The sequence below is a fragment of the Miscanthus floridulus genome, chromosome 18 (assembly GCF_019320115.1).
Source record: "Miscanthus floridulus cultivar M001 chromosome 18, ASM1932011v1, whole genome shotgun sequence".
Classification (NCBI taxonomy): Eukaryota; Viridiplantae; Streptophyta; class Magnoliopsida; order Poales; family Poaceae; genus Miscanthus; species Miscanthus floridulus.
The window spans coordinates 28,462,746-28,479,875 of NC_089597.1; the positions used below are offsets into that span (position 1 = coordinate 28,462,746).

The 17,130-nt window shown below is 50.8% G+C and overlaps 1 long non-coding RNA gene across 2 annotated transcripts; it reads right to left on the bottom strand.

Moving 5' to 3' along the window:
• Positions 1 to 13,424: 13,424 nt before the first annotated feature.
• LOC136522022 (uncharacterized) lies at positions 13,425 to 16,895 on the bottom strand. Of its 2 annotated transcripts, XR_010775761.1 has the most exons (4): positions 14,909 to 16,895; positions 14,707 to 14,783; positions 14,073 to 14,627; positions 13,425 to 13,980 (listed from the first exon to the last, which is right to left on the bottom strand). It is a non-coding gene; the product is annotated as an uncharacterized lncRNA (long non-coding RNA). The 2 variants fall into 2 exon arrangements; XR_010775760.1 differs by having other exon boundaries at positions 14,707 to 16,895.
• Between the last annotated feature and the right edge of the window lie 235 nt (positions 16,896 to 17,130).

Genomic DNA, 17,130 nt, shown 5'->3' on the forward strand with positions numbered 1-17,130 from the left:
CTTGGCCATAAGGCATAGGTGTGTAGAGGATGATGGCAGTGGTGGCGGTGAAGATGATGAGTCAATAGCAATGGCGGCCACCTTCTTGTTGTCACTATCATCATCGGATGAGGCACTAGATGAATCAATGTCCGTGAGCCAATCACCGACAATGTATGCCTTTCCACTCTTCTTCTTCTTGTGGAAATCCCTCTTCTTGCCATCTCTCTTCTTGTATGGCTTGTTCTTTTTCTTCTCATCTTCATCTTCATTGCTTGAGTCATCTTTCTTGCCCTTGTTCTTGTTCTTGAACTTGTCTTTCTTGGGCTTTGTGCATTGATGAGCTAGATGACCAAGTTCTCCACAATTGTAGCAATCCATCTCGGAGATTGGCTTCCTTCTAGAGCTTGTGAAGAACTTCTTCTTCTTGCCATCAAACTTGATACCACTCTTGTTGAGCTTCTTTAGCATCTTGGCAGTCTTCTTCACCATGAGAGCAAGACTTTCATCATCAACTTCATCTTCACTTGAGCTCTCATACTCAAGTCTTGCTTTGCCCTTCTCTTGGCTAGCTTTGAATGCTAAATCCTTATCTTTCTTCTTGGTAGAGGATGAGCCATCTTGTGGCGTGATGTGCATGTACATCTCATGAGCATTGATCTTTCCCAAGATTTGTGTTGGTGTAGCGGTGGAAAGATCACCTTGATGTAGCATGGTCACAATATGCCCATATTTTTCAATGGGGAGGACACTCAAGATCTTTCTTACAACATCGGATGGTTGCATTTAAGTAAGTCCAAGCCCATTGACTTCCTCTACAAGAACATTCAAATGTGAATACATTTTATTAGCACATTCTTTAGGAAGCATTTCAAAAGAGTTGAGCTTTTTTATGACAAGATGATAGTGTTCCTCACGCTCACTCTTAGTTCCCTCATGGAGCACACAAACGTCCGACCATAGTGCATGGATGTCTTTGTGGTTCCTCACCCGATTAAACACATCTTTACAAAGGCTTCTAAAGATGGTGTTTTGAGCCTTTGCATTCCACTTCTCGTAATTCACCTCATCGCCTTGTAGGTTAGTAGCATCCCAAGGTTTTGGGAAGCATTGTGAGGCGGCTCTAAGTATACCAACATCTAGAGCCTCTAGATACATCTCCATGCGAATTTTCCAATATGGAAAGTCATCTCCCTCAAAGATAGGAGGAGGTCCATCCCCATGAGACATCTTGCTCTAGGCGGTTAAGCCTAAATACATGAGCACGAGGCTCCAATACCAATTGAAAGGATCAAGATGCCCAAGAGGGGGGTGAATTGGGCTAATTCTAAATTTCTTTGTAATAATTAAGTCCTATGGTTAGCCCAATTAACCCCTTGTGCCTAGAAAGTGTTCCTAATTGTTCTACCGCACAAAAGACTTGCAACCTAGGTTCCAATCCTACTCTAGCATGGCAATTCTAAGAATGTAAAGACATGAATTGAATTGCTCAAAGTAAATGCTCAAAGGAAATAGAGAGGAAGGAACGTGGCGATGTTTTGCTGAGGTATCGGAGAGTCACCACTCCCCACTAGTCCTCGTTGGAGCACCTGCGCAAGGGTGTAGCTCCCCCTTGATCTGCGCAAGGATCAAGTGCTCTCTATGGGTTGATTCTTCGACACTCCGTCACAGTGAATCACCCACAACCGCTCACAACTTGGCTTGGGTCGTCCACAAGCTCTCTAGATGATCACCAAGCTCCCAATCATCACCAAGCCATCTAGGTGATGGCGATCACCAAGAGTAACAAGCATGAACTCTCACTTGACCACGACAAGCCTAATGAGAAGGTGGATGCACACTTTGCTACTCTTGATCTTCACTAATGAGGGCTCTCTTTGGGATTCTCAAATCTCAATCACCTCACTAGGACCTTGCTCTTCTTGGCACTCTCTAAGGTGTTTCTCAGCTGTTGAAATGAGCAAAAGTACCCCCACACACGAGTGGAGGTTGTATTTATAACACCGACTGAAAAACGAACCGTTATGTGCCTCTGCGGGGTGACCAGACGCTCCGGTCATATTGATCGGATGCTCCGGTCAGTATACCCTAAACTCCAGTGTTTACAGTGTGACCGGACACGTCCAGTCATGATTTTCCCTCTCTGAAACCTTACTGGAGTCAACCGGACGTTGGCCCTCAGCGTCCGGTACCATGACCTAGCAGTGTCCGGTCACTTCTAGACGCTTTCACCTTGGTTAAATGAACTGATTGGGCCCTAAGCCAGCGTCCGGTCACACCGAAGCCAGCGTCCGGTTAGTATTTGACCCTCCATTCACTTCCAACTCTCGAACATATGCGAATGAAGTTTGCTCCATTGGATCAAAGGGCTATTGTGGAGCTACCTAGTGCTAGTTTTAACAAGTGTGCACCACACCTAACTCACTAGATTCACCTAGGTCAAGCTACCCATTCATACCCCTCTTAATACTACGGCCAAAGGAAAAACAAAGTCCTAAACTACTCTAGGTGTCTCTCCAACACCAATCGACACTTAGAACTAGTCCATCCTTAACCTTGTTGTCCATCCTTTGAAAACTAAAACGATTTCCATCATAGGGGCATGACAACCATGATTGCCCATTCGATCTCCATTACCGTGACCTAACTCAATTGTTTCTGCAAAACACACGTTAGTCACAGTAATCACATATTGTCATTAATCACCGAAACCCAACTAGGGGCCTAGATGCTTTCAGGTTGGAGCTGTAGTCGCGCTCTTGACTACTCAGATGAATCAATGTTGATGGTTGTTAGCTCCTCCTCTTCGAGTACCCTAGTATTGGTCCCTAATAGTAGCCCCTGAGCCTGTGGAGGAGTAGAATACTCCTTCAGAGGCTTTCCCAAATAGGAGGACTCTGAAGGCCTTGGTCTTCTTTTGTCGCCCACAGCGTGATCTAGGGACGGTGGTTCTCCTTCCTTGAGCCCTCTCCCATAGCAAGGGCCCAATCAAGGATCGGTTCGTCTTTGCGATTGTCTTCCCTCAAGCGTTTTCTCCAACGAAAATGGAGGGGCCGAGTCATGCCATGATTTTCCTCTAAGGACAAATCATGGCACCTAGTGAGTCGTTAGTGGGCTAGTCTGAGTGGGGCCCCTGGCATCATGTTCGTGGGGATCCGGCTTGGGTCGGATTGGTGACCGATCCCAGATTCTCAGCGGTCAATCCATATAGTTCTCGGATCTGTTCGACCGGTCCCGAGGGCTATGTGCCTTTCTTTGAGAAAAAACCATGGATCATAACCAGTCGACACTCGAATGTGGGTTGGGATGTCTGCGGCAATTGTGCGCCTGGGTACTGGCCGCTAGCGGGCCCATCCCTTTCCACCTCTCATTCTAAAGGTGCCCGGAGCGGTTGTCGAACCTGTTAATGGGCCAACCTTCAAACTCCTAGGCCTAGATGGGCCATAGAGGCATTTTTGGATCCATATCCCTTTTACCTGTGATGAGTCATAGTCTGTTCAGGAAGGCAAAAAGCCTGGCAAGTTTTCTGAGAGGAACGGAGAGAGATTGTGTGCGCACATCCCACGGCGAGATGTTGTGGCAGATCATGGTGGGCGTGGAGATCTAGGTGGGCGATTGATTTCCTTGCACCCATCACCCCTATAAAACCAAAGGGTTTGCCCCTCGGGTTCCATACCTTGCATCCTTGCCTCCGCATCTCCGCCGCTAATCGCTTAGGTTTCCTGCCTCCACATCTCCGCCATTGTTGCGCCCGCATCCATCCTCCCCCCCCCCCATTTCCAATGGATCCGTGGTGCCATTCTGGCATCACATTCCAGTGCATGGAGGGCCTCGTTCATCGTGGTCTTCTCTACACGCGGACCTTGGCCGAGGAGTGGCTGCTGACCAGCGAGGAGGATTTGTCATCGCCGCCCGATGGCTATGTGGTGTCGTTCGCCCACTTCCACGAGCTTGGGTTCACGACCCCCGCCCACAGATTTCTTCGAGGGCTACTGCACTACTACAAGATTGAGTTGTAGCATCTCAATCCCAATGGGATCCAGCACATGGTAGCGTTCCTCACCCTGTGCGAGGGGTTCCTAGGGATCAGCCCCCACTTCGATCTATGGAGGTACTTCTTCGCCATCACCCTCCAGAAGAAGAGGGAGAGAAGCGGTAGGCTAGAGCTACATATGCTGATGGGGTGCGACGACATCCAACTCCAGAACGATCGGATCGGCGAGTACCCATCGATGTGGTTGTCAACATCCAACAAGGGGTAGCACTCGCAATGATTCTACCTCAAGAATGACCCCGCTGCCCCTCTATCGGAGTTCACCGGGCGCCTGATCGAAGAGGCCCTGGAGTCATGGAGGAAGTGGGGCATCCCGAAGAAGGACAAAAAGAAGATTCGAGACCACATCGCCGCCATCCACATCCTCAAGGAGAATGGCCTGAAGGGGTCGGACGTCATCGGGGCCTTCCATGCAAGGAGGGTGGCATCGTTGATGACACGTGCATTCCCGCTATATGCGATGGTGCCCGAGGCATCGTTCGATGGAACGACGCTCACCGAGGGGCGCTCCCCAACTCTGAGATCACACAGCGCATCAAGAAGGCAATGGAGCCTTCGCAGGACAACATGGGTGGCCCCTCGACTTTGTCTACCCGATGCTAAGGCATCCTCCGATGTAGCCGGAGCTAGGCCACGTCGTCTTTGTAAGTTTCCCTTTCTCTTGCCTTCCCTTCAATTGATTTCCCGACCCCTTGATACTAACTTTGAGAGGGGCGGGACTAGCCGAGGGATCTCATCCTCATGGATCACCCAACACCATTGTCGAGGGATTCGGCCATGAGGGCATCGAACCACGCTGAGGGTGAGCGGCTGAGGAAGGCAAAGGAGGACAAGAGGGAGAATAAGCAGTGGAAGCTACATGCGTAGGAACGAGGGGAGGACACTGATAGCGATGACAACGGAGATGATGATGAGGTAGTCAATGATATCGAGTGGGATGACCTAGAGAGCGAGGATGCGCTGATAGGTATTGGTTCATCCTTGTAGGCATTGGGACCCTTCCTATTCCATGAAGGGGAGGGTACGTCTAGGGAGCCAACGGAGGCGGACTGTACCGTCGGCCTGCCCTAGGAGCCAGCAGAGGCAAGCGGCTCTACCATCGTGCCTGAGGTGCCAGCAAAGGCGGGTAGCTCCGCCGTCGTGCCCCAAGAGCCAAGGGGAGCGAGCCCCTCTACCTAGGAGCAGGGGGCAGGCTTGAAACGGCCTCACTCCAATGAGGTGGAGCAAAGGTTGGGGGTGAGTCCCCCAAATCATCTGCCGTCCGACGGCGCTGAGGTGAGTTATTAGTTCCACTGTTTTTTTTGTTTGGTCAGATTTCATCGTGACTTATGCTTTTTGTCCCTTGCAGCATTAGCAGGCAGTGAAATCCTTTGGCGCTGGCGCCAAAGAAGAGCATCGCCCTCCAATCAAGACGGCAGCCATCGGTTGGCGTCGTGCCCATTTTGGGCGGGAGCGGCACCAGTGTGACCGCATCGCCGGCCTGTCAGGCGCCGCCCGTGGTGGTGCCCGTGCCCTCGGTAGGACGGGCAGACCCAGATGCTCAAGGGGCACCTTCGGAGGTAGCAGAGCAGACAGCCATGGCTGCGATACCGCTGCTGACAACGGGGCGGACGGGGCTACCGACCGCGCTCATGGCGGTGACCGTGGCAGGCGCGACACAGCCGATCGTGACCCCACCAATGCAGGTGGAGGTGGCGGCGGTCATGACAGGCGGGTCATAGCCGGATGCAACCGCTGCGGCGCCTGAGGCACTGGCGTGACCCAAGCCATTGGCAGCCCTAGTAATGGTGCCTGGCGTGGGCCAGATGGAGGGGGACGCGGCCAAGGGGTCCCCGGGTGTCGTGGCGCTAGGCGAGAGGTTGGCATCCGTACTGCTGACTCCTTCCATCGCCGGAAGGGGTGTCTTGGTGGGGACATCACGGCAAGAAGGGCCAGCAACACTTGGAGCCAGCGGAGAGTTGTTCCTAGCCCTGACATCAGCAGGCAGCGGCTCACCCATGCAGGGCGAGCCCTGCTCCAGTGGGTGAATCCGTGGGATCCAGCGTCGGCTCTCTTCACCCTCGATGCTGCCGCCGAAAGCATGAAGCGGGAGAGCCTCGACGTAGGGATCACATCCATGCTTGAAGCCTTGGACCACGCTTGGGGTGCCTTATGCAACATCATCATTCCCTCTAGCCGGGTATTTGCTTGATCCTGCTTCTCGCCCTTTTCATTCTCTATATACTTTTTGTATTCTGATCATTGTCTCCCTGTAGTCCCTCATAGCTCACAGCCAGGGGAAGTCTCGGTAATAGCTTAGCTTGTTGCTGCCCAACAAAGGGTGGCCGAGCTGACTCCCCTTGTCGAAGATGTGGACAATCTTCGATCGCGAGCAGCCGAGGCCCGCCTGGATGATGACGAGGCCAAAAAGGCATTTGTAGCCCTATCGGCAAAGTTGTGAAAGGACGATGAGGAGGCCACCAAGGTTAGGAAGGAGCGAGATGAGCTGCTCCAAAAGGACGTCGAGACCCACTAGCGGCTCCTTGACATTCTAAGCGAGGTTGAGAAGGAAAGGGACCTGAAGCTAGGGGCCGAGGAGAAGCTCGCGGCCCTAGAGAAGAGGGCGAGCCTGGACGCCATGGTGTTCGCTCGGCTGCGCAAGGAGTGGGATGAGCTGCTCCAAACCATAGAGAGGCTTCGCTCAGAACATGGCATGGCTCGCGAGGAGTGTGACCAAGCCTTCTGAGAGCGTGACTAGGCCTACCAAGACTGCGATGATGCACGGCAGAAGGTCGGCTCCCTCTAGGCCAAGCTTGAAAACATGATGACCCAGAAGCTAGAGGCTAAGGGCATTTCTATCGGGCTGGCGGTGGACCTCACTGAGGCGAGGAGGAATCTCCAGGCAAAGAGCAACAGCTCGGTATCCTAAGCACCACCCTTGGAGTGGTATGCGACAACCTGTAGGTGGTATGGCCGGAGGGGACCAGCTTGCTCGTGGCCCATGTCGTCGAGATCATGGCTCGGGTGCGCCAGCTCGAGAGGAACGCCCTTCGCGCTGGTGTTAATCAATCCTTCGCGATTGCTCGTTCTCATTATGGGGACAACATCAATCTGGAGATGATAAGCCATGACTTCACGCCTAGCTATGAAGTCTACGAGCTGGAGGAGATGGAAGCGGCGGTGGCTCCCCTTTCGCAGGACCTGGCGGATAGGATCGAAGGCATAGTTCTCCCTCAGAGGGGTTAGTTAGTTCAATAGGTCAGGCGGTCATTCTTGTAATAAGTGAACAAGTTCTGACCCTTCTGTATCGTTTGAACAAACTTGTCATTTTATTTCGTTTGATCAAAACTGTTCTTTTGTTTCGGTGTGAACAAATTTGTTTTTCCTCCCTTTTTATGTGTGAAAAAGGGGTTGATGTGTTCTGACCCTTCCGTTTGTTAAGACCGTAGAGTTTGAGGTGTAGGAGGGAAACTCTGATCACACTAGTAAGCAAGAGTGCCATAGCCGCTGGGGCGTAGGTTTCTTGCATTCCGACCAGCCTTACTCAGTCGTTCATTTCCGCGAACCTTGCCACTAGGTTTTTAACGTAAAGAAGGGATCGGGCATGGCGACTGTTTCAGAAAGGGTGTATATATACCCTTATCAGAAAGGGTGTATATATACCCTTATCAGCCCCCGAGTGAGACCTGGCCCCTTACCGTTGCTGGGGTTGGGTGTCACTCAAGATCGAGGAGAGGATAGAGACAGTAGTCTTAGTTTTCGCACGTACCCTGTCCCTAGGATCTAAGCCAGTGTTCTACGACTGTGTGTTCGGTCTCCTTGCAAGTCAAATTCTCCTTGAGCCCCGTGCGTAGGGGGGTCTAGTCGAGGGTTGGCTCATCTTTTTTATCATTACCCCGTCCACGGTTTCCACAATTGGAGGGCTGAGCTAACGTCGCTTGCCTCGATGGCTTCAAGCGACGCGCTCGGTGAGCTCGCTATTAGGCATGTTTGAGTGGAATCTAGGTCTATTGTTCATGATAGGGTTGGCATAGCCCTCATGTGGCATCCACTACTCCTTAACCCGCCTCCTGGTAGAGCTCGTGTCGCTCCAGAGAGCGACTCATGTGGCCCGCTGGCCTCTCCTCGATGGAGATCCTATGGGCTCGGCTCGAGATTAGGATCAAACGAGAAGGTTGAGATGACCCTATCCGCTTCTAAGCGGGTTGGGTGAAGTCCGCTGGGGCTCATTTGCATTTTCTCCGCTGGCTCTGTTCGATGCGAGGCGGCCTCGAGCCCTTCGCGGGCTGGCCTTCGAACTCCGGTCGATTGGATTCCCGAGCTAGGGTCGGGCGGCTCAAGCCCCTGAGCCTCGTTGGGCTTGGTAGGGGTCGACCGAATTTCATGCGTCACCCTATCCATGGTTTTCGCAATCGGAGGGGTTAAGCTAATGACACTTGCGTCGATGGCTCGAGTGTCACGCTCGACGAGCTCGCTAACAGGCATGTTTGAGGGGAATCCGGGTCCATCATTCACTGATGGGGCTAGCATAGCCTGCATGGGGCATTCCATTGCTCCTTAACCCGCCTCTCGGTAGATGCCCATGTCACTCCAAAGAGCAACTTAGGTGGCCCGCTGGCCTCTCCTCGATGGAGATTTTGTGGGCTTGACTCGAGGTTAGGATCGAACAAGAAAGGTCTAGATGTCCCTACCCGCTTCTGAGCGGGGTCGGGCAAGGCCACTGGGCTCATCTAAGTTTTTCTCCTTGGCTCTGGTTGACGCGAGGTAGCCTTGAGCCCTTCATGGGCTGACCTTTGAACCTCGGTCAGTCGCCGCTCATATCGAATGAGACGACTACCGCTTCGTGATGTGACTCGAAGCGTTGTGATGCAACAATTTGCATATGCAATGCTTGGATGTATGGGATGAATGTATGGATGAATGTATGACTAAATGTATGAATGCGTGCATGAGAATGGATGAATGAATGATCATGCACTGGAAAAGAAAAGTGGGTTGGTAAAGTTACCTTGATGGCTCGAGTGATGGGTTTGAGGAGCTCTTGTCGGATATGTCCGTGTGGAATCTGGGTCCGTCGTTCGTGATGGAGTTGGCGTAACCTGCACGGGGCATCCTACTGCTCCTTACCCATCTCTTGACAGTGGCCAAGCCGTCTGATCAACTTGTGTGACCTATGAAGATAGAGGATGAGAACATCCCCCCTAAGAAATCAGTTAGGTAGATACGTCAGGCGGCAAGCTTGTTCTAAGCGGACAAGCTCTATAAATTTTGTTACGGCCTAATAGCTTTTTAGCCCTTCTCCCCTTTTGGTATAAAAAGGTTAGTGCGTTCCGACCCCTTCCGTTGTTAGGGCCGTAAAGCCCGAGGTGTGGGTGAACAAACTCTGATCACGCTGGTGAGCAAAGGCGTCGTAGCCGCCGAGACGTAGGTTTCTCGCAGTCTGACCAGTTTTACTCAGCGTTCATTTCTGCAAGCCTCGCTTCTGGGTCTTAACGTGAGAGAGGGTCAGGCACAGAGAAAGTTTGTCAGATAGATATACTTCTTAGACGCACACCGACTATTTCTATAGCTAAGGCCAAAAAGCCCACGGTGCGGAAAAAAACTCTGATCATGCTAGTGAGCAAAGGCGTCGTAGCCATCGGGGCGTAGGTTTGTCTTAGTCTGACCAGTTTTACTCAGCGTTTGTTTCTGCAAACCTCGCTTTTGGGTCTTAACATGAGAGCGGGTTGGGTGTAAAGAATGTCTACCTGATGGGTACGCTCTTATTAGCCCCTAAGTGAAGCTCGACCCCCGTCGTTGCTGGGGTCGGATGACACTAAAGATCAGGGAGTTTGACAGCAAAACTTGATAAGAGAAAGTGCACGTATATTAAGGGTAAAGGTGACATAGCTGCTCGATGTTCCAGACATTGATGAAGGCTACACCGTCGATGGTCTTGAGCTTGTAGGTGCCTGGTCGAACCATCTCCGCGATGATGTACGGCCCCTCCCATGATGGAGAGAGCTTGTGTTGGTTCTTGTTGTACTGGACGAGGCGGAGCACTAGGTCCCCGACATCGAAGGCCCGACCCCATACTCGCCGGCTATGATATCGGCACAACGCTTGCTAGTACTTGGCCGAGCGAAGGATGGCGACGTCACGCGCTTCATCTAGCTGGTCTTCTTCATATGCCCCCCTTATTGGAGCCCCCGGACCAGAACCGCTTTAAGAGGCTACAGTCCTTGTATAGGTGCTCGACGGGGAAAGTATGGTTTGGGCATGGCCCTTCAAGCAGCTTCTCAAAGTGGGTCGGGGTGCCCTCAGTGGGCTTCTGACCCTCCTTACGGTCGGCGATGGCCACAAGCGAGCCCTCACGCCGCTGCTTGTTCTTCTTCTTGTTGGGACGGTTTGAGACGCCTTCGCCGGTGTCCTCGTCCCACTTCACCTTGCCTTTGAGGATGTGTCGGCCAAAGGCTTGGGGTCCCGGTAAGTCGAAGCTCGTGCTTCGGTCCTCGCCGCTGTCATAGCGCCCGCCATGACGTGGGTGGTAACCATGGCTAGCCCCCTCCCTCGCATCGCCGTAGGTACGCCTGCAGGCATCGAGGGTGTCGTGTGCGTCGTGGTGGGGGCCGAGACACTCATGCAACGGAACCACGGTACGTGGCCTGCCGCCTTGCTACGCCTGGTGGATCGACATGTCCTCGTCGGGTTGTTCCGAGGGCACGTTACGCCTGTGGGCATCGAGGGTGTCACGTGCATCACGGTGGAGGCCGAGACTCTCACGCACCGGAACCGTGGTGCGTGGCCTACACGGGAGCGTTGTCGGGGTGCTCCGGACGAGGTATTCCGGAGCGGACGGCTCTCCTCCAGCAAGTTGTGTCATGATGTTGGCGTACGAGAAGGTGAGGTGGCTCAGGTCCTCCCAGGACGGTCGGGGTCCCAGGAAGGCGCCGAGCTGGCGCTCTAGCCTCTCGTAGTCAAAACAGAGCGGTTGGTTGCTCCCGGGGGCATGGGCCTCTGGTGCGTGCAACTGTAGCTCCTCAAGGCCAGTGAAGTGGAGAGGTTGGATGGAGACAGGGGCTTGCACCAACCCTCCCTCCGCTGTGACGATGAAGTTCAGGTTCCCAAAGCGCATGCGCGCGCCCAGGACCCAGCTGATGTCGTGACTAGCCATCCAAGGCCTGAAGTTGGATGTCGAGACACGCAAAGCCCCTACCTGTCGGTGTTTTGAGTAAACACCAACGAGTAAATTTCTAATATTGCGCGTCTGGCTCGGATGGTGTGCTAAGAGGACACGAGGTTTATACTGGTTCGGGCAGAATGTCCCTACATCCAGTTCATAGCTGCTGCTCGTGTTACTAGCACTGAAAGTTTATAGTAGGGGTTACAAACGAGCGAGAGAGGGACAGGTCCCAAGTCTCTGATGAAAAGAATGAATGGGTGCCAAGAGCTCGGTCGCTGCTCGGCTGTGTGTTTGTGTGTTGTGATTGGTTTGGCCTTTGAGTCCCCTTCATGGGACGCCCTGCTCTCCCTTTTATAGGCCAAGGGAAAGCATGAGTTACAGCGGAGGGAAAAGAGGAGAATGAGAAGGAGAAGAAGTCCTCCAGGATTGCTGGGTCTTTCTTTTCCTTCATGCGGGTCCCGTCGACCCTGTAGACGTCAACAGAGACAACTCCACGTTGCGGACCTATCCGTCACTGGTGCCATGCGCAGGCGTTGTCTCCCGGTCATGGCGCTTCACTCTGTCCTGACAGACGTCGTGGTGAACTGACGCGTCTGTCAGTGTTCGTATGAGGGTTAGGCAGAACAGTACCGGTACGCCCGACGCTGTTCCTGATGTGAGTCCCTAGGTATGGCCCGTCACGGCCACGGGTTATATCGGGGCGTGCCGATCACTTCCCTTGTGTCAGATCTTTGACTCAGACCCATACGCTTGGACCTGGAGTGGTTGGCGGTGGTATGGGTTTCCGTTGGGCGAGGCGGAGCCTGTAGCCTTGGGGTCAGGCGAGACGGAGCGCGAACCCAGGGGTCGAGCGAGGCGGAGCGCGAACCGAAGGGTCGAGCGAGGCGGAGTGCGAACCCAAGGGTCGGGCGAGGCGGAGCCCTCCCTCAGGGTCGAACGAGGCGGAGTCCGCAGCCTTGGGGTCGGGCGAGGCGGAGCCCTCCCTCAGAGGTCGGGCGAGGCGGAGCCTGTGGCCTCGGTGTCGGGCGAGGCGGAGCCCGCCCCCAGAGGTCGGCCAAGGCGTTGTCCGCCCTCAGAGGCCGGACGAGACGGAGCCTACGCACCTAGGGGTCGGTTGGAGCTGTAGTCGCGTTCTTGACTGCTCGGATGAATCAATGTTATGGTTGTTAGCTCCTACTCTTCAGGTACTCTGTATTGGTCCCCGACACATTGTTACTGATGATTGTTAAAACCAAATATGATAAAGCATGAGGCAGTTACGTGACACTTAAATCATATGGCGTTCTTAATTGTTAATAGATATTGTTTCAAAAAAAGATTGTTAATAGATAACGACAGCATTGCACAACCAATTTCACCTCAACGGAGAACCGAGCAGAGCTCGGGTGGCTAGCTCTGCCGGTGGGCAGGCAGCCGGCGCGAGTTCGATTCTCAGGAATCGCACTCACGTCTCTCACCGGGGTTTCTGTTGTCTCTCGCGTGGAGCTACAAAGGGAATACGACGCGCCTCGTCGTCTACAGGTCTATGGACCTGGTGATCTCAAGAAGAACGCGATCCAGTGATCTGTGTATAGTTGTAGGTTTGCTGGTATACGTGTGATGTGTATGGTGTGCATGTGTAGGATTGGTGTGTCTGTACATGAGCAGATAGTACAGTTGTACCCAGATAAGAGGAAAAAAAATCACCTCAACGTGAGGCTAGCCTGACAAAATGTAGTTAAGAACCAGTCATGGATCGGAGCAGTTGTTGTCTATTCTTTTTCAGACAAAATTGTTATCTATTGTAACAACCAATTTCACCTCAACGTGAGGCTAGCCTGACAAAATGTAGTTAAGAACGAGTCATGGATCGGAGCAGTTGTTGTCTATTCTTTTTCAGACAAAATTGTTATCTATTGTACTCACACATTCTTTTGCTTATTATATATTGTATTTCTTATATAATATACTGACATACTGCCATGTGTGACATTAAATCTTCTACTTCTAACACACTAGTAGTACTGTGTCCAAAAAGATGCAAATGCGCAACGTGAACATAGTACAGGCACAGTACCGTGGAGGAGCTGGAATCATCTTCTCAACGCCAACAGCACAACTCTTCAGTGCAACACAATATCCACACAACACAAACAGCCAAGCCCGCCTAGCTCTCAAACAGAATCTAATCCCTGATTACATTAAAGATCGAGGCTAAATTAGCAAATGCAATCACAGCCTACACAAGGCACACCAGGGAAGTACTAGCAATTAGTGGCTGCGGCAGTTGAATCAGCTCATTTCATTTGTACCAGACCAGGCAGTCAATCGGATAAGGTCATCTGGAACTGGAATCCTCGATCTGTAGAGTTGCCATCCCCATTCTTATGGCAGGTGTTTACAAATTAAATCAAATTCTTATTGTTTATTCCTTTGGGAGATTTTGTCAAGCATAATCTCCACAAAAAATGAACAGATTGAGGGAGATAGTAGCACAGAAATTTATCGGGAAGGAAGGCTATTGATGTTGTGAGAAGCTAATTCAAATAATTCAATGGCCCAGTTCATACCTACAGGAGTCAGGAGGCACGGAGGATTTTATTAACCAGTCATGATTTTGTGTTGCCATAACCTTACCTTTGGTGTAATTTTACCAAGTAAAATTAAATGTCTATGACCCAACTCCAAAGAGACACTTCAGGCAGGTTACAGGGGGGCTATGTTTAAATTAGGAAGAACTATCGCCATGGAATCTGTTTATCTCTTGATCTACCGCCAGCATACGTCCTCTCCACATAGACAGCTTTTATGAATTCCCTAAGACTGCCTGCCAATGTTGTTGCAACAATAGGTTATAGTCAGAGCATGTGTTTGATAAGTAAACGATACACACATAAAAGTGGTTGAATTACTCATTACCTGATGTCAGGTAGCCTCATTTTATGGGTATCAAAGTCCTTCAAGAATGATTCCTTGGCACGCTGCCCTTCTGGAGAGCCTCGACCTCTTGCGTGCTGAAAGTGGACACGGAGACGGATTTCACACTGTGGGTGAACTCGCGGCTACAAGTGCATCAATCAGTCGGCCTGTTCGCTTGTTGGTTTCAACCAGCCTAAACCAGCCAGCCAACGGTGTTTTTCTCTCACAATAAATCAGCACCAGCCAGTCCAAACCAGCCCAGAAACCATCCAGCGAACAGGCCGAGTATGTTAGGATTCAGGAAAAGGGCTCCTGCTAAACTTGCCAAGTCAAGCTCTTCACCAAAAGAGAGCTTGTAGTAGAAGAGTAGCCGTTTGTTACAACATAAGTGAACTTATGTCCAATCCAAGTAGATATTTCAGGTGGAATCTCGTATGTTTGTACTGCTTGTGAAGATTTTCAGCAGTTTTTCCAATCAACTTTATTCCCCTGTTTTCGAAGAACATAAACTCAACTCTGTAGGTTTCATCAGTACTAAGGAATGGTATATTGTACCTGTTAATTACAGCAAATGGTTGATCAGTGTCATTAATATCTTGTAACTAATATCAGTGTATGTGTATAATGAACTTACCTCCAACCAAACTGAGTGAGGTGAACAGTCTTCTTTGTTGCATTTCTTAGTATAGGGTTTCATTCTAAACCTGCATCCTACAAGCCCGGTAACACCAAGTTTCATGTTATGTAATGCCAGAAATGGTCATCATAAAAGTAACAATTACAGGAGCTAATCAGATTAAATTGAGAAATAGAAATTGTTATTTTTTTTAGCTAACCTTTTCAGTGAAATGATCTATTGTTTGCAGCTGCAGAAGCATTCTTTTCTTAAAAAATTCTGTTCATCAAATTCTCCTTGTAATCATAGCATTAACTCACCGGAGATGCCGCTAGAGCATCCACAGCAGAAGCGCCAGGAATTTTAAGGAACAAGCTAGTATCAGTGTATGTGTATAATGAACTTACCTCCAACCAAACTGAGTGAGGTGAACAGTCTTCTTTGTTGCATTTCTTAGTATAGGGTTTCATTCTAAACCTGCATCCTACAAGCCCGATAACACCAAGTTTCATGTTATGTATGTAATGCCAGAAATGGTCATCGTAAAAGTAACAATTACAGGAGCTAATCAGATTAAATTGAGAAATAGAAATTGTATTCTCCTTGTAATCATAGCATTAACTCACCGGAGATGTCGCTAGAGCATCCACAGCAGAAGCGCCAGGAATTGTAAGGAACAAGCTTGGATAAATAAATTATAGTAAATGTGTTCGTTATATATAATGATTGACATAGTTTATGATTAGAGATGTGACATTTTTTCAGGGTCACAATTGGCAATGAATAATTACAACCGAGCAACCACCTTAATGTCAGACAGTAACAGAAAAATGTGAACTATCCTTAGTTAAAACTTTTGCTCACATGTTTTAGTCCAATATTTCTATTCAATGTTAAGAAATTCTCCGGTTTATGCTGCATTAGGAAAACATTTGCACACAAAATGAAAGTATAACGGCATAGCTTCAATTAATTTTCAGATACACGTTCAGATAAATGAATCTAATCAAATTGCAAAACTCCCATTGGTAAAACCACGCAAATTACCTTCAAGATATTATAGTTCCAAGCAGCCCACAAAACATAATTTGTGTGTCAGGTAATACTAATCAGACAGTAGCATTTCGGACAAGCATAGAAAGTAAATCTGAAATTTTCTTCTGTCTATACAAATTGAGAAACTCCCATTAAGGTAAAACCACACAAATTATCTTCAAGATATTATTATAGTTCCAAGCAGCCCACAAAACATAATTTGTATGTCAGGTAATACTAAAAAGTACCAGACAGTAACATTGGATTCAGACAAGCATAAAAAGTAATCTGAAATTTTCTTCTGTCTATATCAATGGATTCAGGGTCAACTCATCAAGATGAAGCATACGTTTATCAGAATTGAGTTTTGTAACAGCTGTACATTGGGCACTATCCACCATCACCAGGTGCTCAGGTAGGGGCAGATCTCTGAAACTAACATGGCCACACATCTGCAGAAAGGCAACAGCCTCCTCCACGGCAGAGACTTGGGGGGTGGTGGCGCATCTGAACGAAGACAGCAACCTCTTCAAGGGCAGTTATAGGCTCACGTGGCAGGGGAGGGTCCCGACGGCGGCGCGCGAGTAAGGCCACAGAGATGGACCTCGGCACGGCGCGCGTAGGAGGAGGAGCCTGCACGAGCGGAGGGTGTGGCAGTCTTGTCGCAGGTAGCCGGCGGCAACGTCGGGCCTTGGGTGGCGCGGACGGCGTGGGTCTGTAGCTGACGGGTGGCACATGGCTGCGCTGATGGGTGGCCACCGGCCGCCGCGCAAGCCACGTAGGGGAGCAGTAGGTGCGAGCGGCGCGGTGGCCCGCTGCCATGGCTTCGCCTCCGGCTCAGGCTTAGTCTCCACTGTTATTATGGCCGAGGATGGGCTATGCGCCACCACCACGTCCGTCCTCCTCCCATTTCATCATTCGCCCGTGATAGGGAGGCGCCGGCAGGCGACAGGATCTTGAGGAGGCGGTCGGCCGCTGCGTCGGCTCGGGTAAGGGAGATGGCGGAGCGTCGAGCAGCGGGGATTGGACAGGGCGACGGGCGGAGCGGAGGGCGACGGAGTTGGCAGTGGGCGACGATGGCGGGCCGCACCGCAGCAGGAGTGAGTCCGGCCTGACTGGGGAGCAGTGCCAGCGTGGTGCGGCGGCGGAGAGACGGAGGAGATCAGCGCGGATTCCCGACGATTCGCGAACGCACGGGTTCACGGCTTAATGGGCGACAGACCCATTATGAACGCGATCGAACGGTCCACGTTGCTTCCTCGCTGAATCCAACGTTCATCAGTTTAACGGGCGACGTGGCCATATCTACCGCCAGAACCTTGGCTGTGGATTCGTATTGAAGGCTGGCAGAATTTCGATGAAAACACTATTTTTGCTGAATTGAATTGTTGTGAAAAAAAAATATTG